At 38.5% G+C, this 16,619-nt stretch overlaps 1 pseudogene; it reads right to left on the bottom strand.

The window, feature by feature from the left end:
- Positions 1-12,277: 12,277 nt before the first annotated feature.
- Positions 12,278-16,037, bottom strand: LOC141812348 (uncharacterized; annotated as a pseudogene).
- Between the last annotated feature and the right edge of the window lie 582 nt (positions 16,038-16,619).

The following is a 16,619-nucleotide window of genomic DNA, read 5'->3' on the forward strand; positions in this document are numbered from 1 at the left end:
AAATTAGCAAGGAGATCTAAGTTAATTAGGTGAACCATTAGAGACTAAGTTATTAATTGATTAAGTTGAATTAGTTAATAACAAGTTGATTAATATAATTAATTAGCATTTAATCTATTGATTAATTGGTTAATTAATGATCTTATTTATTTAAGTAAGAATTGAGTTAGAATAGTTGGGTTAAGTTGATTAGGATGGATTAGACTAACCTTAAAAACTAAAATAGGGTTTCTTGGTTATATCTTGATATCTAGAGGATGCTTTATGTTGCAGGATCTTGATTGGTACGGGGAGATTTTCATTGCAACGATTCGTCAATCAGGTGGGTAATCCCTGTGTTTGGTCAACACAGGTTCATTTCTTTCCCAGTGCATGTTACTTCCTATTACTGTTGATTATATGCCTTATCGTACTCCTGTTCCTTGTTATCTGGATACTTTAGTTGTACTCATGATTATCTCTTGCTTGACCTTACTTCCGTTGACCTTGGATTAATGTTCCTGACTGTGTCTCTATTCAGGATACGACATTTGTGATCATTATTGTTATAGTCCTTTCTTTATGATACTTGAGATCATTGTGACCTACACCTACACTTATTAATTAGCCTGGTAGGTGTTAATGACTATGAAATGAACATCTCATCATGACGCTGGATAACGATTGTAAATCCCAATGATGTGGGTCTATCGTGTCTATAGTTGGCCTTTAGTAGTATGTTGATATAGGTGGTTATGACCCCTACTTCCATCATATCGATGGCGACTGTATGGCAGTGTACGCAGTCGAGGGCTGTATGGCAGTGTACGCAGTTGAGTCGATGATCTGACCTCGACACCGATTAGGGGTGGTACTCAGAGAGTATTAGAGGACAGATATCGGCCATAGGATATGGGATCACCGGACGCGAAGCACTGATCCCTCGATTTGGATCACTGGACTACTTTGTTGTAGGGTGCGGAGTACTGATCCCCCGATGCCGGCCATACCCAGTCTCAGATGATTGCATGAGTGCTGTAGCGTGTGAGGCAGTTGCATCATGCATATGCATATCATGTGCATTATATATATGTATTGGACCGCACTGATCCTGCATTTTGGTTGTTTATTGTTTGATTCTTGATTGTTGCATTCTGTTTGACATGTCATTCATATGTGCATTACATGAGACTATTCTAGTGCTTACTACCTGCAGAGTTATTTATGATATCTGGCTGAACTTTGGTAGGTATTCTTGTTATCTTTATTTATTTCTTCATGTACTATCTATCTCTATTATCCACTGAGTTTTGTACTCACTTTTTGGACCTTGGGATTTTTCTATCTTCCCAGATATCAGGTAGGAGCTTACAGATGATGCCAGGGATCTGCCAGCTGTGCCATCTCACATCAGAAGAATTGGTAGATCTAGATTTATTCCTTTTAGTAGTAGTTCTATAAGGTTGTATTAACAATTGTTACATTCGATATGGTTGTAGACAGGTTATATGCATTGGTGTGGTTCTTGTCGCGATTTTTCCGTTGCATGATTTTACATCTTATATGGATTTCCGTATATACGGTTCCTTCGGCTTTCTTGAGGTGTACTATTTTAATTTAGGATGTGTTAGTGGCCGTGTAGGCCATTTTTTTTTCATTATATGTGTTATGGTTACTTGTGTATGTATGATTGGACGTGTAGTCCATATGTCCGGCCGCATGTGGCCGAGTATATTTATGTTTGTATTCAGGGAATTGTCAGCGATACTGGGGAGGTGCTGCCGAAATTTTTCGGACGGCTATCTCCCGGGTCGTGACAGGGGCGATAGCCATATTTTATTGATACTTTTACTCGCACCTTCCAATTATTGTTTAGTCTTGTGATGTTTATGTTTTGGCTTCATGGTGAAGTTTATTGTTTGATGTTGTTGTGAGCACTATTGATGTGCTTGGAGATTTTCGTTGTTACGTAGTTGATATGTGTTGGATATGTAGTTTGTGGTCATGTAGGCCCTTTATCTTGTAGTTTTAGCAGTTATATATATATATATTGGATCGTAGAGCAGCCATGTGGGCCTTTATGTTAAAATTGTATTCAAGAAAGTTGAATTGTTACAGAAGAGATGTTATCTAAATTTTTCGGACAGACGTCTTTCGGGACGTAACAACAAGAATAACTTCTTCCTGATTTATCAAATGGAGCAAATCCATCAGCACAAAGACCTAACCGAATATTTTAAGTTTCCTTTACAAATTTAGGATATGTTCTATCAAAATTTTTCCACTACAATCCATCTGATAGATGACACATTAGTCCCTCTTCTATTTGATCAGTTGCATGCCAAGTCATGTGTTGAGTAGTGACTTTTGATGCATAAAGTCTTTGTAGCCTAGGAGTTAAAGACAAATAAAATAACTGAGTGTATGCTTTATGTCACTGTTGACTCCTTCTGGTAGTCTTGTATCTAGCTTAATTACAGAATTTATAAACTTCTGCATTTTCATCATCACCCCAATATAACGTACAACCAGCTCTGTAAGCATCAATTCTTTCCACTGAAAGATCTAAGTCTTTGACGAGTTTTTTCATATTATAATAATCATTCGACATTATGTGATCATGTGGCAATGTCTCTCCAATAACTTGAACAAAATCATCAAAACAATCTTTAAACACATTATATTCTGCTTTGACATTCAACAATCTTGCTATAAGAGATAGTTTAGTGTGATTGTCACAATCAACCCACAATGGTTCATCTGTAGCACTCAATAATTCTTGAAATTTGAGATATGATTCATTATTCAAATTTTTACCAACTCCTGGTACTTGTGTCTTCTCCAACGGTGATGCATAAGGAGTAAATATTTGTTCAACTATTGGAAAAAAATTAGAACTTGGATCACTCGGTTCAGCAATGAAATTCAGACTTGCTACATCAGTTACCATTCTCTGATATAGATTCAATTAATCATAATAACTCTGATCCCCCACAACTGAGTATTATATATTTTATCCATAATTCTCATCAGATATGATCGATTCACCATGATAAGTCTAATTATAGTAATTGGGAGTGAAACTAAATCTACAAAGATGTTCTTTAACTTTATCATACTATAAAAATTTACCATTGTGACACTTTCGGCATGAACTTTATCAAACTCCAAAAATTGTTCTAACCCAACAATAAATTCATCGATTAAACCTATACGTTCAGGTAAATTCTTTTTATACATCCAATTTCTTACTTTCTGCATTTTTTTCTTAATAAATAAAAACTATTACAGATCTCTTCATCACTTACATAAACATAATTAATTCCTACTAAATTATAATAATAAACACTAACATTCAAATAAACACAATTATAGCTAAATACTTTTCAATATTCAAAAATAACTATAATGATTAAAATACCTAAAGTTGGTGAACAAAGATGAGTATCTCTCCAATTACTTTACGTCGATGCAAATTATAAACCTGCACAAACAATATTACAAAATCAACACTTAAATTTAATATGCACAAACAAATACTTTTAGTAAACTAAATTAGTGTTTAAAAAAAATCTTAAAACTACAAAAGTTAAATTAGTTACGAGCTTACGGCCAGTGACCACTGAATGAGGCAACCACCGATCACGACAAGCGCGCTGAAAACCAACTGCGGCAAGTGGCCACCAATGCCCATGGCCAATGGTGATTGCGGACCGCTGTCTCGGGTCAACGGTCGTCGGCTAACTGCCAGTGGCCACCAGGCCTAGATCAACGGGCAGCAGGCAGTCGGCGCGGCCAGCAACCCCTAGCTAGTGGTCGGCGGCCTGCAGACTGTGCCTCCTAGCCGCTGGAGATCAGGCCCTAGCTAGCGAACGGCCTATAGACCGCGCTTGCTAGCTGACGAGTCATGGTCGCTGGCCCTACAGTCTCTGGCCATGGGGGAGTTGGCCATTAGGCCGCTGGCCCTGCGGCCATGACCCATCGGCCCTTCGACCGCTGGCCAGGGCAAGCGGTCGACGGGTTGCAATTTGATGCTGAGAAGCTTCAGATCCATCGTGTGCGAAGCGAGGAAGGGAGGAAGGGAAGAAGCATACCTCTAGATTCGACGAAAGCTTAGTTCGTTGGAGAGATCCGGAAGAAGCGGCGATGGCAGCGATTGGTGACGGCGGAATCGAGTGTACTGCAGGAAAATGTGAGAGAAGGGGAAGAAGTTATGTCGACATATCTAGGGTTTATGAAGAAATTTAGCGACGAAAGATTTTCACGATGAATTTTAAGTTTCATTGCCAAATTGGCGATGAATCCTGGTTTTATCATCAAATTAGCGACAAATCCAATTTTTGTCACCAATTTAGCGATAAAAAAAGATTTTGTTGCTGAATTTTAGCGATGAAACAAATATTTCATCGCTAAATTGACAATGAAATCCAATTCGTCGCTAAATTGGCGATGAAAATCAGATTCATTGCCAATTTGGAGACGAAATCGGGATTCATCTCCAATTTGGCGACGAAACATAAAATTAATTGCCAAATAAAATGTGACGAATAAATATTCCATCATAGTTTGGCGATGAAAAAGAAATCCATGCAAATTTTGTGACATTTATTTGTTCATCGCTAAATTTATGATGATTAATTGATTCATCGTCAATTTACGATGACATATTTTTTCATCGCAAATTAATGACGAATTTTGCGACAAAAATATTTTTCATAACGAACTTTGTGATGAATTTAATATGTTGCAAAATTAGCAACAAAGTAATGTACGTCGCAAATGTTGTCACTATTTGGCGACGAAAAATATTTTTATCACAAAATGTGTTGCAAATTTACGCTGAAAAATTTTGGTCCCTAATTGTTGTCCCTAAAAAATCATTTTTTTGTAGTGGGTGCTCTCATCCAAAGTGGAGATAAGCTATATTGAAGGAGATAAAAAAACTTACATTTTAATAACACATGGTATATGATACCTTTTCTTCCTAGCTAATTCATTTAGGTTACAACTGAGCAATAAATTGATATTTATTTGTTGTTTTTATATTTTGATTTGAAAATTATTTTATCTTGTAGAACATAGTCAGACTCAACAGCCTCACTATTGTCAACAAGTGCCATATTTGGTGATACTAAAGTAGGTGATAGAATTCTCTCATTCATCGACTTGTTTTCTGTAAAAATTTACTTCACAACCAAATTAACATGTTTGCCACTAGAAACATATTTATGTTCTCTAATTTTCATAGATTTTTTACTACTGGAGCTGGAATTTGCTCTCTCTCGATTCTTGAGAGTTTACCATCTACGTTAAGTGGATCAAGAAAGTACGAAAAAACCAATAATTATGATTAAAAAGTGCTTATTGTTGTTGTTGTTGTTGAAATTTTATAGTATGACAGTTGTAAATGGATACTCTTTCTATGTTATATATCTTGTTCTTTTGGTTGGAAGTTAATGTGTCTAAATTCTTATTGTTATTGGATTATTGTAGTTATTGAAATTTTATAGTATGTCTATTGTAAATTGCTATTTGGTATGTTATAAATTGATCTTATTCTTTTATTTAGGAAATATTTTTTCTTAATCTATGTTGTTATTGATTATTGTTGAGATTTTATTAGACGAGTACTTTTGTAAATTGATATTTGCTCGGTATAATCATTATCATAGTTTGTACAATGAGTATCATTATCATAGCCCTTATAATTAGCCTTCGACATTATTTTTCATGCCTAAATCAAGTTGTAAAAATTGCTACTCTCAATATGGTGTATTGTATTGTTGTTTGAGGGCATGAATATATTGAGGAGCCTTGTACGAGTACATAGGTCTTAGTTTCATGTCATTCTAATCGAGTTTTATAGGTTCACTAGCCACTTTTGAACAAAACTGATAAATAGACATTTGCAATTTAGAAAATCAAAAATTTGATATCCTCAGAAAGAGGGGAGTCCAAAGAATTCATTTGTGGCATCGGTTAGTAAATATCATTGCCGTAGTACTTATAATGAGCCTTTGACATTATTTCTCATACTCGAATCAAGTTGTAAAAATCACTGCTCTTAATATGGTGTATCACATAGATGTTTGAGGGTATGGGTATATTAAGGAGCCTTGTATGAGTACATAGATTTTGATTTCATGTCATTCTGAGTTCTATAGGTCCATCAGTCACTTTTGGACTAAATCTAATCATGGACTTTCACCATTCAAAAAATAAAAAATTGATATCTTTCGAAAGAGGAGAGTCCAAGGAACTCATTTAGGGTGTCAACCAGTGGATATCATCATCATAGTGATAACATGCATTTCATTAGTTCATTTTGGCTCTAATACTTCATGCTGTTATCCACTCATTGTTTAATTATTGAGTTTAACACATTTTACGAGTAGGAACTTATTATGGACTATATTGCTTATTCTTACAAATTTGGAGGTCTAATGTTTCTAATGTGGTTTTGTAGGATACATAAGGAGTCATGAAGTTGGATCAAGTTTAAATGAAGTGAAGAGAGCCCAACCCAAATTCGAATTCATCCCATCTCATTCTATTTTGGATTCGGGTATGGGCTCACAAAGGATCCACTATGACCACAATCCGCTAAGGAAGCTAGAGAAGGAAGCAAATTGGATTCATTAGGGCATTCTTATCTTGGGACTTGACCTAGCCGCCACCTTCACTTCTTCATGGCCATCTTCACTCCACCGACCATCATCTCCCTCCATCGCCACCGGAAGGAAGGCAAGGGGATTCCTTTTCTTCAATCCGACCACCTTCCATCCACCGAGGAGTCAAGGGGATTTCCTTCTCCACCACCTCATCTCACTCGTCGCATAATCACGAGGCTTGTATCGAAGTTGGGGATTCCTTCCTTCGCCGCATCTTCTGTGGAATTTTTGTCGCTTCGCATCCACCTCCGGCCAAAGACCTAGGGAGATTCATTAGATTTACTCTATTTATCATTTCTGAGCATAAATTAGATTTTTGGCATGTCAAGTGTTTGTTTAAATTCCTCATATAGTTTTGGATGTTGTTTGTTTGTCCTTGGCTTGCACTTGTTTACTTTGTTGATGCACTTATTTACTTGATGCACTTTTCTACTTTGTTAATGCAATTTGTTCTTAATGCTTAGTGTTCTTTCCATTGTTTAGATGATTTAGAACTTAATACAACCCCCCCCCCCCGGTCCAATCTAAAAGAAAATCCAAATTCCCAATTGCAATAACCGCTAGAATTACCATACACCATCTACAATCATTGAGAGACGACTCGAGTCACCCTATACTACTTTAGTTAGGAGATTCGGTATTAATTAAGTTGGTGTGCTCATTTAGACAGCAATCTGAGCCTCACATCACATAGTATGTATAATGAGCATTCAACATCAATTCTCATGCCCGAATTGAGTTGAAAAATCACTGCTCTCAACATGGTGTATCTCAATGATGTTTGATGACATGAATATAATGAGTACTAGATGAGTACATAGTGTAGAATCGAGAAATGCGCTAGAAGGGGGTGAATACCACTTGAAATGAAAATTATACAATTAAAAATTCTAAATTAAATCATAATATTTTCTTTTAGGAAATAAAATTCTTAATTAAGAAAATCTAATTAATTAGAAATTAATTTTTTAAATACAAAATTTCCTAACCAATTAAGAAATTTCTATAATTAGAAATTCTAAATTAAATAAAAAATTTTCTTAATTAAATTTATAACTAATTATATCACGTAAAACAATTTTACGCGTATGTCTTGCACTATTAGACTCTGATATCACTGTTGAGATCGTCTAGGTGCAATGTGCGTATTTACATATTTTGTAAATGTGCACAGCAGAAATATATAAATAATTAAATTAATTATTTTCACAACACATACATGCAATATAGAAATAACATGTATAAGACATAACTGAAAATTAAAATTTTATAGAATAATAAATAATTCTGCGTACCACATTGATAACATTGAGCGATGTTGGCATCAATCAAGCGGTCCTTATTGAAGTCCTACCTCTACTGGTGATCCACGCCAAGCTCTCATCTGGACGGCTTCCGAAGCCACGAGTCGCGTCATCGTCTTTGGTACTAGCCAATGATTGATAATAATCGATTTGAGAGAAAAACCTTATTCCGGAAACACGTGACAACGTTTGTCGCAATTATTTTTTGGAGCTTTCATACTATCACCGAAAATCGTATTCCCGGTGTAGTTTTCAGTGGTCAACATTTGACTGCCGATTTAGGACAAACAACCGGAAACTCTTTTCGACAATGATGGAACGATTGTCTAGAAGCTTCGCAAGCTTCTAGTGACAACAAATCCTGGTAACAACACGACGACACAACCCTAACTTCTGATAGCAACTTGTGGTGGCCGGAGATAATTTTCGGCCATCGAGGATGTTCCGATAATGGCTTTGAAAGGCTCCTCTTCGGCAGTGGCTCTGGTACAAAAAGAACAACAAGACAACCGGAAGGAGCATCACAAGCCCTCCAAATAGCTTCTTCTCTGATGGATGATCACATCAAGGAAGATCAACCTGCCAACGTTCAACGGCAAGCGGCGAACCCGGGAGAAGAAGCTTAGAGAGAAGCCGATCGGATACCTTCTCTTCTCCTCCGGCGATAGCTGCTACAACAAGAAGAGAAGGAACAGGCGGCGACTTCTGCGACAGGGAGGAAGAAGCAACCCACAGCTATGGTTTTCCAGCCTTGCTTATGGCCCGGTGACTCTCCGATCTGGCGATGCCCTCGCGTGGACAAGGCTTGGATGGCGGCACACCTGTGGGGAAGAAGAGGAGCAGCGCCGTGATTCTCTAATTTCTCGCGCGATTGGGGAAGAAAAAGAAACTCACACGTTGAAGGGCTCGGCCAGCAATGCTTGCATGAAGGAGGGCTCGCCGGAGCAGGGGATGACACCTCGCTAGGGGTCCTCTGTTCTCCTCCGGCGAACGGCGCACGGGCAATGCGTGGGTGACGTTCTAGGATTTCTTCGCTTCGTTGCTTGTCCTCTTACCTCCTACCACTGCCCCTTCTTTTATACACGACCACTGTGAGATTATTGATGCCTGAATCGGAACCGCATGAGACACCATCTCACGATTGTGGCAGACGCAGGCGGACGCCACACGAGAAGGAATCACGGGCGGGCTAGACTGGAAGAAGGCTGAACCGGGGAAAGAAAAATAGACTGAACCATTACTGTAGCGAACTCAAATTTAGGGTTTACTGTAGCAAATTGAGTTTAATCTTGGTTTGCTTAGTTCACTAACCAAATGACCTCCGATTTGACCCAAACTAGTTTTGTTCAATTTATCTTTACAAGATGAATCTCCTAATCTCTTTTATTTTACCAAAATAATTTCCATTATGAACCAAACCAAGTTGGTTCAATTTGGTTCAATATCGAATCGTTTGGTTCAATAACCAAAACATCTCCGATTTAAATGAAATCAGTTTCGTTCATTTGTCTTCATAAGATTAATTCCATCATTTTGTCCTTTGTCTGGTTTAATCAGACTTTATTTCTCTCAATCTGAGAATCTAATTCTCAAACTCATTTTAAGTCCTTCGAAGGACTTGTAGTGCGTGTGACTCAATAGGTTCCCAGTTATATTGGTCATCCGTAATTAACCATTAATTATGAAACGATCATGAGTGACACCTAATAGTACGTCATGATCCCCAATTGACCAAAAAATCAATGATTGATTCCAGAACACTTCTAAACCCTTCAACAGCTACAATGAGACGTGTCTCGTTTCTTTCACCGTCTTATACCCGCTTGGTTTAGGACATGGTCTATCTGTGTCAGTCCCCACTAGGCTGACTACGTCACACCTAGCCCAAGCTACTTTCATGTTCTATGGATTCAAGTTACTTGTACATGTGTCCAAGAGTACCATACTCTTGACGTGTAATACTTTGGCCAAAGATTTTTAGTAACAATCTTAACAAACAGCCGTAGGGTATACGTCTCTTTTCACAAAAAGCGGTGAATCATTTGTGTGTTATTCAAACACGTTTAGACACTTTGACTTATACCCAATCATCTCGAGCCCACACCTCATCGAAGATGTCTACTTAAGATGTCAAAGTATAAGTCTCCATGACCAAGGTGACTTGAATACCACAAGTCTAAAGAAACTCGCACTTAAGCTGCAATGAGATCTTTATTGACATATGTATAGAACCATATGAAGTTTCAAGGCAGGTCACTCCAATGGACTAGTTACCTTTAACTAGCATCCATGTTTAACTCTCAACATCCAATGTCTCCAACAATGAGATTAGTTGCTTGGCAAACCAAGGAGTTTAAAATGTGCTAGTCTCGACAGAATCAATGACGTCCGTGCTCATCAATTCTTCGACTAGGGATAATTTCAATACATTCATAATTACACATGTAGAGATGCTCACTAGTTGTGATCTAATCATCAATTCTCTCATGTTATCAATCGTATTGCGGACATTTAGTAAATGAGTTTAAGATCCAATCAAACACATGGAGAATGTGCACTCAAATAGTAAATTTCTATTTATCTAATAAATAGTATAACCATAAGGCGATTGCCTTAGGACACCTCTCAAATATAACAGCCGCAACCGGAAAGGAAGAACAATCAAGGGAAGGGAAAAACATAGTATGTGATCAGCTTGGTTTTTTCAATCACCCCACTTGCGAAACCGGTGGCCCTCAATCTCCTAATCTCTCCTCACCATGAGCAGCGGTAAAAACTTCAACCAAAAACCCACGATCTGCGAACCGGGTGAAAAGGCAGCAATCACGCGATTAGGGCTAGCTCTCGCACGATTAGGAAGACGTCGCAAATAAACCGATCGCGCTTGGGAGGAGGGCAACATGCGATTTGGAAAGGAGAACGAGGAGGGTGACACTCGAGTTAACTTTCACCTCTGGCTGGCGATGCTCGCGCGAAGGGATGGCTCGGCCGAAGTAGGGGATGTCGTGCGATCGAGAAGGAAGAACCCCATACCAAACCAGTGGCTAGGGTTTCCCTCCTCAGGCTTATACTAGCTCCTCCCAAGATTTTCATTGGCGAACTCAAGAGAGGAGGTTGAATAGGGGCATGATTTTTTCGCTGTCACGATTCCTATCCGACGGGCGCAATCAGGATCGGGAGGAGGAGAATCCTGTGTGCGCGATCGGGAGGAGAAAAGGTGGAGGCTGAACAAGGTTTGAGTTTTCTCGTTACTGTAGTGAACCAGTTCGGTTACTATAGCAAACTGGACTGGGTACTGTAGCAAATGGGGTCCAATTTGGTTCAAGACTAAATAACTTGGTTCAATAACCAAACGACCTCTGATTTGATCGAAATCGATTTTGTTTATTTCGTCTTCACAAGATGAAGCTCTCCATTTCTTCTGTTTTACCAAAATATCTTCCATCATGATTCAAACTAAGTTGGTTCAAAATTGAATCGTTTGGTTTAATAACCAAATCACCTCTGATTTAAACCAAACTAATTTTGTTTATTTCATCTTCATAAGACGAAGCCCATCATTTTACCTTTGTCCAGTCCAACCAGACTTTATTTTTCTCGAATTGAGAATCTAATTCTTAAATTTATTTTAAGTTCTTCAGAGAACTTGTAGTGTGTGTGACCCAATAGGTTCTCGGTTATGTTGGTCATCCGTAATTAACCATTAATTATAAAATGATCATGAGTGACACCTAGTAGTACATCATGATCTCCAATTTATCAAAAAATCAAGGATTGATTCCAGAATAATTTCTAAACCCTTCAACTGTTATAATGAAACGTGCCTTGTTTCTTTCACCGTCTTATACCCGCTTGGTTCAAGACATGGTCTATGTGTGTTAGTCCCCACTAGGCTGATTACATCACACCTAGCCCAAGCTTACTTTCTTGTCCTATGGATTCAAGTTACTTGTACATGTGTCCAAGAGTGTCGTACTCTTGACATATAATGCTTTGGCCAAAGACTTTCAGTAACAATCCTAACAAGTGACCATAGGATATACATATCTTTTTACAAAGAGCAATGAATTCTCTGTGGGCTATTCAAACATCTTCGAGCACTTTGACTTATACTCAATCATCTCGGATCCACACCTCCTAAGATACATTTGCTTAAGATGTCAAAGTATAAGTCTCCATGACCAAGATGACTTGAATATTGCAAGTCCAAGGAAATTCGCATTTAAGCTGCACTGAGATCTTCATTGACATATGTATAAAACCATATGAAGTCTCACGGCAAGTCACTCCAATGAACTAGTTACCTTTAACTAGCATTCATGTTCAACTTTCAACATCCAATGCCTCCAACTAGCAAGATCAACTGCTTGGTAAACTAAGGAGTTTAAAACGTGCTAGTCTCAACAGAATTGATGATGTCCGTGCTCATCAATTCCTTGACTAGGGATAATTTCAATACATTCATAATTGCACATATAGAGATGCTCACTAGTTGTGATTCAATCATAAATTCTCTCATGCTATGAATCGTATTGCGTACATTTAATAAATGAGTTTAAAATTCAATCAAACACATAGAGAATGTGCACTCAAATAGTAAATTTCTATTTATCTAATAAATAGTATAACCATAAGGTGATTGCCTTGGAACACCTCTCAAATATAACAAGCACATCATCTCCTAAACATCAAACCTGACTAGAATACTCAAGTCCAAAAACCTCACTATATAAATAATATCATTAAAGTTGAACATATATAACAACTTTTACAAAAATAAAATGAAATAATAAGTAAATTGTTACTAAAATGCCTCCTTGTGGACTTCTATTGGTTATGTTCCTTCAGGTTTATCTTGAAGGTGACAATCCACAATCTCTTTAAGTAGATTCTAACAAGAAAATTGATGAGCGTAGGTCATATATAGTTTTTTTAGCATTGTTTAACGCTCATCTATTTGTAATTCATTGCATATGCTATACTTTGTCACACCTTATTCTTTTATATTGCATATTTCTACTCTTTTGCTCGGAGATATGCTCTTTGTATATTTTGCTTGACAGGATGCGATTTAGAGCCAAAACGATGCATTATTGATGGTGGAGCAAATAGTGGAGAAAAGAGACTCGCACTGGCCGTGCTCGTCATCACGGGCGAGTCTCTTACGCAGCAAACACGAAGAAACGGAGGAAAAGAAGCAACGAAGCAAAGCATGGCCGTGCCTCATAGACACGGCCGTGTCGTCATATATCCAGGCTTAGACACGGCTGTGTAACACCAGGAGACACGACCGTGTCCCTCCAACAGAGCGACGACAGCAGGGGTTGTGCCTATCAGGCACGGCCGTGCCCACTTCTTCAGCCTGATCCAGCTTGGGCCGTGCCAAAAGGCACGGCCGTGCCTCATTTCCAGAGAAGCGCCAGTTACTGGCCGTGCCTAATAGGCACGACCATGCCTAATTTCCCGAGGCGCGCCTGCCCCAGGCCGTGCCCACTAGGCACGGCCATGTGACGGAAAGTACACGGGCGTGTCTCCCATCTGGACAGTTTGCAGACTTAAAGTAAAACAGGCATAACTTTCAGCTTAAGTAGACCCACGGTCGTGCCACCTACCAAAATGTAGATAACTTCAAGATCTACAACTTTGCTTCAGGGTGTACAGAACGATGACTTCTCTAGGCCATGCTAAATGGCACGGCCGTGCCTCCTGACCACGGCCGCGCTGGGTGCTCTGCCCAAACTGCAGACCAAACTTCGAACCAACATAACTTTCGGCTCAGATGGAGTTATGGGTCGGTCCATCACCCAAATTGAAGATAATTTGATGCTCTACAACTTTGGTTCAGGGTCCAATTGAAGAAAACTGGATTTATTGGGTGAAAAACCCATTGAGGCGGAGCCTTATAAACCAGGAAGAATCTGGGCAGTTTTGGGAGAGTATATAAGTGGAAAACAAACCCAATCTTAGGTTATCTTGGGTCATTCTCCAAAACCCTTGGTCTTGGCTTGGTGACGGTGCCTCCCCTCCCTAGGGGAGGCCCTAAACGCTCCATCCTTCGCCGATCCGCCCTCGCCAGTCCATCTCCACCGGTCCATCCTACACCGGAGCAAGAAGATCTACAAGAGATGCTTGTGCTTATAGATAAGTTTTCTCCCTTTTTGTGGATGATGCTTTACTTCTTGTATTCTCTTTGTAATCCTCTTGTAATGGAGTAGATCCTTGAGTTTAGGATGTAGGATGAATATCTATGTGATGATGGTGATGTATGAACTAGTTTATGTCATTTTCCCTATTCAATGAGATGTTTACCTTTGTTTCATGTATTGTGTGCCTTGAATATGTTTGATGAAATGTTTGTATGAGTGTATATGCATGATTATGAGGGGTGGATTACTGTATAGGGAGATCTTAGGATCGTATGATCGGGGCGCCTCGTGACAGGAGGAATGCCTTTAACCGGACTTTCCGAAGTGATTCCTACATAGTGGTAAACCCCCATAAGGGATATCTAATGGTTGGTGGCCACTAGGACAAGGTCCTTAACAGGGTACTCGGTGACAGAGGGTATGGCGTTGGATCGTATGGCCGGGGCACCTCGTGACAGGAGGAATGCCTTTAACCGGACTTTCTGGCGTCACCTTTACTAGAGGGCCACCACATAGGACTTCAAGGTCAAATGCCAACAAAGCCTGACGAGGTCGAGTTGGTATTTTGGTTAGAATCTCTACAAGGTGGTAAACATTGAGAGTAAGGGAACAAACATGAATTAGGGACTTCACCTAGCATTGATATGAATCCGAAATCCTAGACTTATCCATCTCATCCATAAATCCCCAAGCCAATCTCTCTTTCTCTCACACACACAACCAACATCCTCAACCAATTCGTTTCCCTCCGAGTCTAGATAACTATCTTAGTGACATCACTATAGCTAATACACAGTCCCTGTGGTTCGATATCTTTTTATTACTTGACGACAACCGTATACTTGCGGATGCCCTATCAAAAATAAATTGTTAATAGAATGAAAAAATATTTAAAAGTCAACTTAAAAAGTGAAACATATTATTATCTCAACTTGTATTGCCTCATCGTCAACAGGGGCACCTCCTTTCTTTCTACTTCTTCGGCTAATTGTTGTATTTCAATATGTCTTGGTTTTTTGATATTCTCTTGAGGCTAATAGGATAACAAATGTCCATTTAACACCAAATATTAACAACATAAATTCTTATGTCTACGCAACAACTTATATTGCTAATTTACACATTCCATCAAAAGCTAACTATATACATTACATTGCTTGTAATCAATATCTAGAATCTCATAAAACCTTAGAACTTCAAGGATAAGAGCATTAAAGTGTAAAACAGTAAATGCTTTAACTAATTGTAAGGAAGAAAAGAGATAATTTTGATTCTTACAAACTTATATTCCAATGACGGAATACTAGTGTGTCCCTATGCATAGGCCCCTTTCTTTTTGTTTGCATTTTCTCTATTGACTTTTGAAGTTCTCTAGCACAAAAATTTATAATGAAATTAAAACATCTATAAACATATTTTGAAAACAATTAATACTAGTTGTATCTCAGTAGGCTTCCAATAGTTACATAAAACTTCCAAAGTTTGAGATGTCAACCCATGAGGAATGGGTCGAATTGCAATAAGCTCTTCTAGTGGAGTATTTAAATCATAAGATTTAGCTTTCATTCAGCCCTCCACCGTCTCCACACGACTCCCATCATTTGCATTATAACTCTTGCAGAAGAGATGTGATGCATGAATATCTCTCATAATAGTCTTGCCACATCTTCTTTGCTGAGCTTGGGATGAAGACATGACCTCATTGTCATCTGAAAAATATAATTTCCACTTGGTGTTGCAAAAATAATTCACTATTCATATACAAAAACATTTTTTTTACCTTGCTCATTAACCTCCTCATTTTGTATCTCCAATGGTGAAAGGGATGTTATGTCTCGTGATTCATTTTCATCATCAACTCCTCGATTACTTGATTCTTCTCCCTTAGATCGTCTTTGGCTATTTTGGATTAACTTTCACATTCTTTTGTTTGTCATTTTTGAAAGTCACCTAAAAATAACAATATAGAATTGTATGATGTTATTTACAAAGATACAAAACAAATGGATAAAATTGAGATGGACAATATAGAACTCATGTTCAAATCCAAACAAAATTAAATTTAGTCGTTCATGTCCAAAGCAAATCCCCATCTTTGAACATTGTTGGTTTCCTTAAGCACCCAGAAAAAACCCTAAACAACAAATTCCAAGCAAGAGCCTTTACCTGCAAAGAGTGGTTGAAGGATCAAATTGAGATGAATCTCTAAATTGAAAAATGATGGCGAATATTAAGCTGAGATGCTTCCTTGCCTTCCTTTATCCTCCTCTATAGGAGACTCCTAAAATCAATAAGCAATATAAATAAATAAATTGGAAATAGATCTCCCGACTGCATACTTGGAAGGAAGCGGAGGCTCTCTCGACTGTGTACCTGGAACAGGATTGCAAAGAGGAGTCGTCTCTGATTGCTAATTGTGAAAGCGATGGCACAGGCAACAGAGAAGAATTGTCGAGGATATAGGGCAGGAGTGTAAGGTAAGGTGACGGGGAGGGAGATGAATTGACAGTGGGAATGTG

This window comes from Curcuma longa, chromosome 18 (assembly GCF_044706935.1).
Source record: "Curcuma longa cultivar G26 ecotype Majalengka, Jawa Barat chromosome 18, ITB_CL_G26_1.1, whole genome shotgun sequence".
NCBI classification, from domain to species: domain Eukaryota; kingdom Viridiplantae; phylum Streptophyta; class Magnoliopsida; order Zingiberales; family Zingiberaceae; genus Curcuma; species Curcuma longa.